Source organism: Eucyclogobius newberryi, unplaced genomic scaffold (assembly GCF_026437365.1).
Source record: "Eucyclogobius newberryi isolate DKJ021-1_F unplaced genomic scaffold, fEucNew1.0.hap1 SCAF_13, whole genome shotgun sequence".
NCBI lineage: Eukaryota > Metazoa > Chordata > Actinopteri > Gobiiformes > Gobiidae > Eucyclogobius > Eucyclogobius newberryi.
The window spans coordinates 9,981,062-9,990,009 of NW_027315757.1; the positions used below are offsets into that span (position 1 = coordinate 9,981,062).

The 8,948-nt window shown below is 39.6% G+C and overlaps 1 long non-coding RNA gene across 1 annotated transcript; it reads right to left on the bottom strand.

Moving 5' to 3' along the window:
• Nucleotides 1–3,700: 3,700 nt before the first annotated feature.
• LOC140357588 (uncharacterized) lies at nt 3,701–8,259 on the bottom strand. Its single transcript, XR_011926642.1, has 3 exons — nt 8,060–8,259; nt 6,943–7,031; nt 3,701–3,754 (listed from the first exon to the last, which is right to left on the bottom strand). It is a non-coding gene; the product is annotated as an uncharacterized lncRNA (long non-coding RNA).
• Nucleotides 8,260–8,948: the final 689 nt, after the last annotated feature.

Consider the following 8,948-nt stretch of genomic DNA (forward strand, 5'->3'; position numbering starts at 1 on the left):
AACCTTTTAAAATAATCCATTCCTACCTATAAAACATAGAGCATCGCGTGCGTTAGCCGTTTGTACAGGAAACGTGGAGATTTCACAAAGCCAAATGTTTTAAATGAATCGTCAACTCCTGAGAATGTATTTACAATAAGATCTAACTCTTTCTGCCTCATCTCAACCCCCTGTATCCTTTGTATGAACCACGAGCACAATTTCATCTACGGAACCGGTGCAAGGCATTTCCTGTTTACGAGTTGCACTGCATTATGGGTAGTGTAGTTTTAGCGATTTTTGTTCTTCTCAAATTAAAATCTAGAATTTAACTGTTGCTTCTAACTAATATTATTTTACTGCTGTTTTAAAATACGAAACTAACTTGGGAACGGGATACATGGACCGGCACATCACGTTCATTATGCTGATATATATTCAGGGGCGCATACACACATGTCCTGCTTTGGGCCCAGTTTGAGTCCTATAGGGGTTCACACTTGCACAATCACTATATGAAAATTGGGACTAAATTTGGACTAACACTGTAATCAAACCAGGGCTAGAAGAGGACCAAACAAAGTCTACATTTGGACTCAAACCAGGTTAAAACTATAGGACAAAAAGTGTGAAGGTACTAAGCCGAAACTAAACCAGGAGCAGACTAACAAATCCAGAAAGTAGATATGGATTTGTCACATTCTAGTCCTGGTTTAGTCTGATTTAGACTGAGTTTGGTTAAGTCCCAATTTTGATGTAGTGAATGTGCAAGTCTAATTTAGCTCTAACCATGTATTATTTAGACCTGTCGCACCACAAAGTGTGACTAGACCAGGACTAGACCAGGACTAGACCAGGACTAGACCAGGACTAGACCAAGTCTATGGGTTTCTCAGGATCCTTCCTCCAAAGGCCACTCTTTATAGTTCTCCTCCAGAGTCAGCTGATCTGAAGCAGAGCCAATTGTACTGCTAAAGCCGCCTTAGTGTGCATGTGCAGCACGCTGATCAAAGGAGATAAAGCTCCTTTGAGTTATATTACAAATGGAAAGAAGCCAAAAATGGCTGTATGTCTCAAGCTATTATATATGTGTTGGAGACTGTGATTCATGTCCACAGGTGCATTCTCTGTAAGAATGGGTTCAAATCAGGACAAAAACCAAGTGTGAACACGCCTTTGGAAAACAGGCTTTTGGGGTGGGCGAGGTGGGGAGCCCAGGGCAACATTGCCTGAGGAGCGGCAGGAGACGTCATCAGGTGCGTGAGGTGCATTGGGCAACACAACACAGCTTTCAGATATCACACTTCATCCTCAGCCTGTCATGCAGCCTTCAGCCTTTCCTTCCTACAGTCTACAGTCTGGACTGCCCCCCCAGGCTCATGTGGGCCCATTAACTGTGGCTTTAGTCCCAGCTCATGTGTCTTATACACTGGTGTGTGAATGTGTGTGTGAATGGAGGAGCGGTTCCTTAATGTACTTTGAAGGTTGAAAAGTGCTCAATAAATGGGAACATTTATTTACCAATGCTAGCACAAAATATGAACTACTTTTAGATAAGGAAATTATGTCCTATAAATCAAATGTTGTCATTTGATCTACCGGTATTTGCTCAGTACATGTTCTCGCTCTCACGCCCAGGTAATAGGTAGGTCTTGCCTGTAACGGTAACTCAAAGATTTCTTTCCCACAAAGAGTAAAAGATCAGAAGCAGCAAACCAAACTCTTGTAAAGCTTATCTGACCAACTGGTATAGATTAGGCTTCATAAAACCAAATGAACAAGATTGACAAATAGAAGAGTATATTGTGGCCCAAAGGGGTTTAATCTGGCCTAGTCTACTTCACCACCCAGGGACAGTATATGATATATTCAAACATATAGTCAAACGGACCAAACACATTGTGAACACACTCTTAGTCATGATTTGACCTGGAATGTCCCAAGAAATGCAAAACAAATGCATTATGGGTTAGTCTAGATTCAGGACAAGATCGAGTGAACCTTATAAGGAATAAAACATACCTCTGAGACCCCTGAGACCTCTGCGCTGCATACATGGGAGGAACAATATTTCAAAATGTTAATAAAACTTTCTCCAACCCTGTGAGGCTCATTTAGAAAGTATTTATTGAACCAGACCTTCACAGCTGTTATCAGGTGTGCCTTTAAATCAAGCAAAGCAACAAAATAAAAATCTCTTCATACTGTATCTTCATCCTCTTGAACTCTGACACCAAAAGTACTTTTCAGCGCGCAAATGAATCATAAAAAGACACTGTAATGCAATTGCTCTGTTTTTAAGTTATCAAAATGCCTTGGAACTATTGGGACATGTTTTCAAATGATTTCACAACATTTATGGTGTTCTTAAAAAAAACATTTATAAGCCTATTCAGCCTCTCTGACTCAATTGTAGTCCTCACATATCATTTGTAAATGTCTACACACCTATTCTGTCAGTTCAGTCATGTGCAAAAACTCAAAAAGACTCATTTAGAGGTATGTTCACTCTTCACTGCACTGGACAGTTCAAATAGCACGGCATTGGCAGCTTTTACTGACATTTTCCGACAGCTTGGAACAAAACAAGGGATGAAAATCTCTGGTATGAAAATCTGTTTTTATTAAACCATTGCAGAATTCAACAGTCTTTTAGAATACGGTTGCCATTTCGTGTCCCCTTATGGCGTAAATGATTAGACAGCGCATAACCTTCGACACCACTAAACCAGGCCACTTCGAATGTTAAAGCTCCACAATTTATTTTTACATTTATGACATCACCATCTCACTGGATTTCAGAACTCTGTATTTGGGCCTATCTCTGGAGCATCCTTCGGGCTGCAGCGGAAAAGGCGCTTACAAAAAAACTGACGACCAAGGACATTTTAATGGACATTCATAAAATGGAAAAGATTACATTTGGATTTAATTTGAAAATGGACATATTTGTCAGACTGTGGACTAAATAGGACGTTTACTTTGGGTTCCGTGCGCCTTGATTTTTCTCTTTATTTTCATTTATGGCTGTTATTGGATGTCCTCTCTCTGGTCGTGTTCTTTTCTTCTGTGTTTAGTTTTGTTATACATTTTTAAAAGTAAAAACATTTAGATATTAAGAAAATATAAAAATGTTAAAGCTCCACTTCAAATACATGCCACTTTCACATTATATTTAGCAAGCAAGCAAGCAAAAACACATGCAATACAGGCACAGCAGTAATTCAGATTGACTTAAAAGTTATTAATTGTCTTTATAAATGGCAATATAATGCAATTTGTTATCAATTCTACAAAGAGGTGGGAGATATTTAATCAAAATGTATAACTTGATATATTGTTTTGCCTGTTTTGATGTCAATATTAAGACAAAATTGTGGGAAAAATTACTTTAAATGTCTCGCTTTAGCAATTGTGTAAAGTGAATGGACAAGTACAGAAATATCACTTTACAGCCTTAATTTCAAATCAGATCTTTTGCATTCTTTTAAAAATATGTGTTTTTTATATCAGATTACATACTCAATATTCTAATTTTGCATATCTCCCACCTCTATTTCACGATACAGGCTCGAGTCGACTGTATTTGAAAAGGCCCAAAGAAGAAACGCTTCTTATTGTTGTTCGTGGCCCACTTTTTTCAACTCCAGATGGGAATGTTGATGAAGTTCAGATGAAAAACAAATGGATCGTTGGAAGAAGGAAAGCACGCATACGAGAACCCTGGGAAATAAATCTTGATAGTAGAGAGAGAGAGAGAGAGAGAGGGAGGCAGCTGAAACACAAAACACAAAGGCAAAAGTTAGACCTTGTTTCCAAAGATGTCAGGAAAAGATTGAAATTGGGAAACAATAGAAAGAAACCTGAAATTGCAAAGTCACGCTGAGTGAATTAATATGTCACTCTGTTTGATGCTGTATTGTACACAGCACACCCGGTCAGGACTTATGACCTAATGTGCATGTTATTGCAACAGTTTGTATTCTATTTACTTGATATGACTCACCCACAATTCAAATCCAAAACTCTGTTGTTCAGCCCGGCCTATTCACCATGACTATGTCCCTTTTAACTGTCTGTTACCTTTACTTTTATGTTACTCTGTATGGTATATCTTTTATTGTTGTAATTGAGTGTCCAGAAAGGCGCCTAATAAATTAAATATATCATTATTATTTTTATTATTTATTACTATTATTGTTATTATTATTATCATTATTATTATCATTTATTACTAGTATTATTATCATTATATAGCCAGTAATAATAATAATAAATTAAATGTATTATTATTATTTATTACCATTATTATTCCTTTGTTTATTATTATTATTATTATTATTATTATTATTATTATTATTATTATTATTATTATTATTATCATTATATAGCCAGTAATAATAATAATAATAGATTAAATGTATTATTATTATTTATTACCATTATTATTTATTTATTTATTTATTATTATTATTATCATTATATAGCCAGTAATAATAATAAATATAGCCGCAAGCGGCAATGATCGGCCCTCGCCACGCCGCCGCCACACCGCCGCCACGCCGCAAGAGGAGGGGGCGCTAACGCGCCCCAATTGTCCTTTTATCACGCCTACTGCTGAATCTGTGACGCTGTCACATGTTCTCCCCTTTGTTTTACCATCAAAAAGCAATTTTATTTTGAATTCTTGGCAAAATGTGCGGCTTTGCCGCACAGACACCGTGACTCTTTGAATGAAAATGTGGATAACTTTTGATGGTCCTGAAGATGAGTCTCACCAAATTTCAGGTTAATAGGGCTGACGCCCTGGGAGGAGTTTGTGAAAGTCTAAAGTGTAAACATGTTCTGGCCCCATTGGAATAACATGGGAGGTTTCGGTCATCGTTACGGCAACGCCATAACAATTATGACATGGGTCTCATTGACTTTTTTGATGGGGATGCTAAAATTGAGTTGTGTGTCAAATTTCATATAATTTCGCAAAACTAAACATTTAACCTCCATATAAAATCTGTAGGGGGCGCTGTGGCGCCAAATGAATTTATTTCACTTCAAGTAGGTTTAGGGCAAAGAGTTTAACAACTGATTCTAATTTGACGCAATTCGGACTTTATCTGCGCAAACGGCAGAAATTTTAAATATGGGAGATTTCTGAAATTTTAGTTACAGTTTGCGGCTTCGCCGCACAGAGACCGTGAGAGGTATCAATGTAATTTGGATAACTTTTGATGTCCCACTCCTCAGTAGCATTTTCACCAAATTTCAGCTTTTTAGGGCCAACGCCCTGGGAGGAGTTCGTAAAAGTACGACGTTTGGAAAAACTCCGAAGTCATGTTTAGCCATTTTTGAAGCAATATGGCCGACATTTGGTTCGGGGGACGGCGTTGCCGTAATAATATTTTTTACTTCTCTTGTCACCATCTACCTCTGCGCCAAATTTCATGATTCTACGATCAGATTTTTTTTGGGTCATTTCCCATCTCTCAATGCATTTTTGGTACATTTGGTGGCGCTGACGCGCCAATTTTTTTTATTTTAGAAAAGGGAAATAGCCAGAATGTAGAGAGGCACGATTTTTAGAGGTGTGCAAATTTTTGTGACTTTTCGTCAATGTTCACTGGGTGAAAAATAGGGGGGTTGGTCCCGAGAAGAAGAAGAAAGAAAGAAAGAAAGAAAGAATAATATTCCGATGCGAAAACAATGTTTCCCATTTTTCAAATATCATAAACTATACATTTTCGGAAAGCGCTCGCGCTTTCCTACCTCATGGTGTGGGTCCCTGGTCACTGACGGGTACTTTCGATAATTTTGAGTGGGCTCCGCCCACTTTGTGTTTTTGGCCCTCTATACAGTAATAATGTTCAATTTTTGCATTACATGCTTATATGCACGGAACATGCAAGAGATGGGGAACGTATTCGTGAGCTACTTAGCGCAAATGAGTGCTTTATATGGGGATGACGACCGCGAAGCGGTCGTCATCCCAATGTAAAGTGCTCGTTTAGTGCGAACTTTTGCACGGGCTTCGCCCGTTTACAACGGTAATGTTCCATTTTCCTACAACTAATTAGTATGCACGGGGCGTGCATGAGTGGAGGAGTGCGTTAGTGAGTGTTTGGAAGTGGGCGAGCGCTTCGCGCTCGATTTCGTGCGCACTACGTGCGCACTTTCGCAGCCGTGCTTCGCACGGCCTTACGAGATTAATAGGCCTCTCGCCAGCTTGTGGCGCTCGGGCCTAATAATAATAGATTAAATGTATTATTATTATTTATTACTATTATTAATTATTATTTATTTATGTATTTATTGTTATTATTATTATTATTGTTGTTGTTATCATTATATAGCCAATAAGATGAAATAAAATGTTGCTAAACTAAAACCTCCAGGGTGTTTTTGTCAGTTGGAACGCAGGTAATTGACAGATCGTGAAAAAGAATGGACAATACAGATAACATTTTCATTAAAGGTTCACTTCCTGGGACGAGAGCACACCTGCTTGTCAATCATTTTGCATACCTTCCAAGCACACATTTTGAAGTAATATTATGCAGCCTATATCTATAGCCTAAGTCCTATAACGGAGTATGCTCTACCTTTGAATGATTTAGTATCGGCTGTATAAGCTGAAATGTGGGGCATGTGTGTCAGTTTTTCATGCCTCTGTGCACCCATAACATGTACCACCACTCCTCCACTCGTCCACCCGGCCCTTTCATGCTCAACGGAGAGACATTCTTTGCATACGGAGATGAGGTTAGGGTTTTAGCGCGGGGCAGTCGGAACAGTGTTGAATACTGCGTGTCTGATGCCGGGCCGTGACACTAGAGCACATGCAGATTGACATAACTCTTAAGCACCTCCAGCTTAGTCCCAGGAACAACAGAAGGATGTATCCACTGCTACGTTTGTAACTGTTTGAGTGCTAATCTGATTATGCTACTCCAATGTTTGATAATCTACCTGGTGATGCTCCTGGCTCTCACGTCTTTTCATCCGTGTCTCCGTTTGGCTTAGAATAAGGCACGTCTTTGTCTGCAGCCTCTTTCTGCCTGTGAAGGGCGACAAACAGAACATTAAAGGGCGCGTGGCGGGGCTGTCAGCGTCAGAGCAGAAGCACAGATGTTGGTCACCAGTGTTGGCAAGAATGCTCTGAAAATGCATTTATTTACAGAATACTGAATACCTGCATCAAAATGTATTTTGTCAGAGTACTGGATTCTGATTACTTTGAAAACTCGAGATAGAATTAAAAACTGCTCGTTGATTTGTTTTGCCGTTTGTTAAAAAACGTTATCATAAATAAGAGAAGGAAAACTCACGTAACTCATGCAAGAGTTGTGTCTTTTAGTTCAAAGCCTGAATTTCATAATCAAATACCACAATGTATTCCTCTTATTTTAGAAAAGTAACTGTATTCTGAATACCACCAAATACAGTTACTCAAAGGTAGTAATAGTAGTAATATTTACAGTACATGTATTCATTTACTTCCCAACACTGCAGTTCACCCAGTGCAGAAGCACATGTCAGTGTTTGAATGTGCTGATGTACACAGGGCCAGGGGCTCTGCACACTGCACTTTAGGTCAATTAGTCACTATAGAGTGGAGCGCTGTGGTCCTCACCCTCCATCAGCGCCTCTATTCAAAAAAGTGAAATGCCCGCTTGTTACGTATCGAGCCACTTAAAGCACACTTTGTTGCTCAAGGCAAACTCCCAACAATTACACAGTGATTTAAAATCAATGATGCAGACGGGTTTGGCCGAGTCCATGGCCCCTGCCACGTGCAGAGCTGGGCTCTTATAAATGTACATGGACGAGGATTCCAGCAGCTTCTCTGTGCAATTGTGTAACGTTGTTATTCATGCAACTGGGCTGCAGTAAACAAGTCACTAGTGTTCGTCTACTACTAACCCAAAGACTGTCGGGTTGAGTTCTGCGAAGAGTTATAGCTCTTGAAAAGGCTAATGGTAAAGAATATCAGCCATGCTTCAGTCTGAGTGAGAGTGAGGTGTGAATGAATACTACAAGTTACACAGGACTACTGCGAGAGAAACCATATGAGCACTTTACTCACGGCCCGACTTTGTTGCCGAAGAGCTGTCTGAGGATGAGGGCGATGCTGGTGAGGACCATCATTGTGGTGCACATGCTGGTGCCGAGGGAGGGTTATCGCCTGGACACTTGCTTCTCCATCCAAAAACACTTGACTGGTGTGAGCTGCAGCAGTGGGACTATTCCCTTTGTCGTACTCGTCTGCCGCTCACAACTGGGGAGATTAGCTCAGAAGGATTAGTCAGGATCAAGGAGAGAGAGGGTTAGGGCTCACAGACAGGACAGGGATGCACATTGTCATTTTGGCACGAGAAGGAATCCTGCTCAAAAAAGTTGCCTTCACGACGTTATGGTATTTTATGTTATCATTTCAGAGGTCACGACAATTCCTTGGGGGATTCACAGCTTTTGAGGAAAATAGCACAACAAAATCCACATGTGTTGCACCTTTTCAGATTTGTTAAGAGTCCACAAATTTGCCATAATAATCTTGTATATTAATGTCATTTTAACTGGATTAGATTCTCCCGACACATTAAAACACACCACATTTGTGCCGACAGAGTTAACATTGAACTTTGTGCCAGCTTTTCTTTCATGTGGACAAGGCTAGTAATTACACTTTAAGCCTTAAAATTCGACCATAGAAATCTGACCTGCCCTTTAGAATGTAGTGATGTCACGTGACTGAAAGACTGATAAGTGTTCCCAAGGATTATTACTGCTACCCCTGCTTTGCGAGTTCTATTCAATTCAACTAAACTAATATCCCAGATTGTATTTCATTATTACCGCCCTCCTATAGCTGCTCTCTCTTTGTATGGATCTCGATAAGCCCTCTTTTATTGCGCTTTGACAGAAAATAGGGCCCAGCGGATCATTGTTGAAGATATTACTAGGCTGTTTCTAAA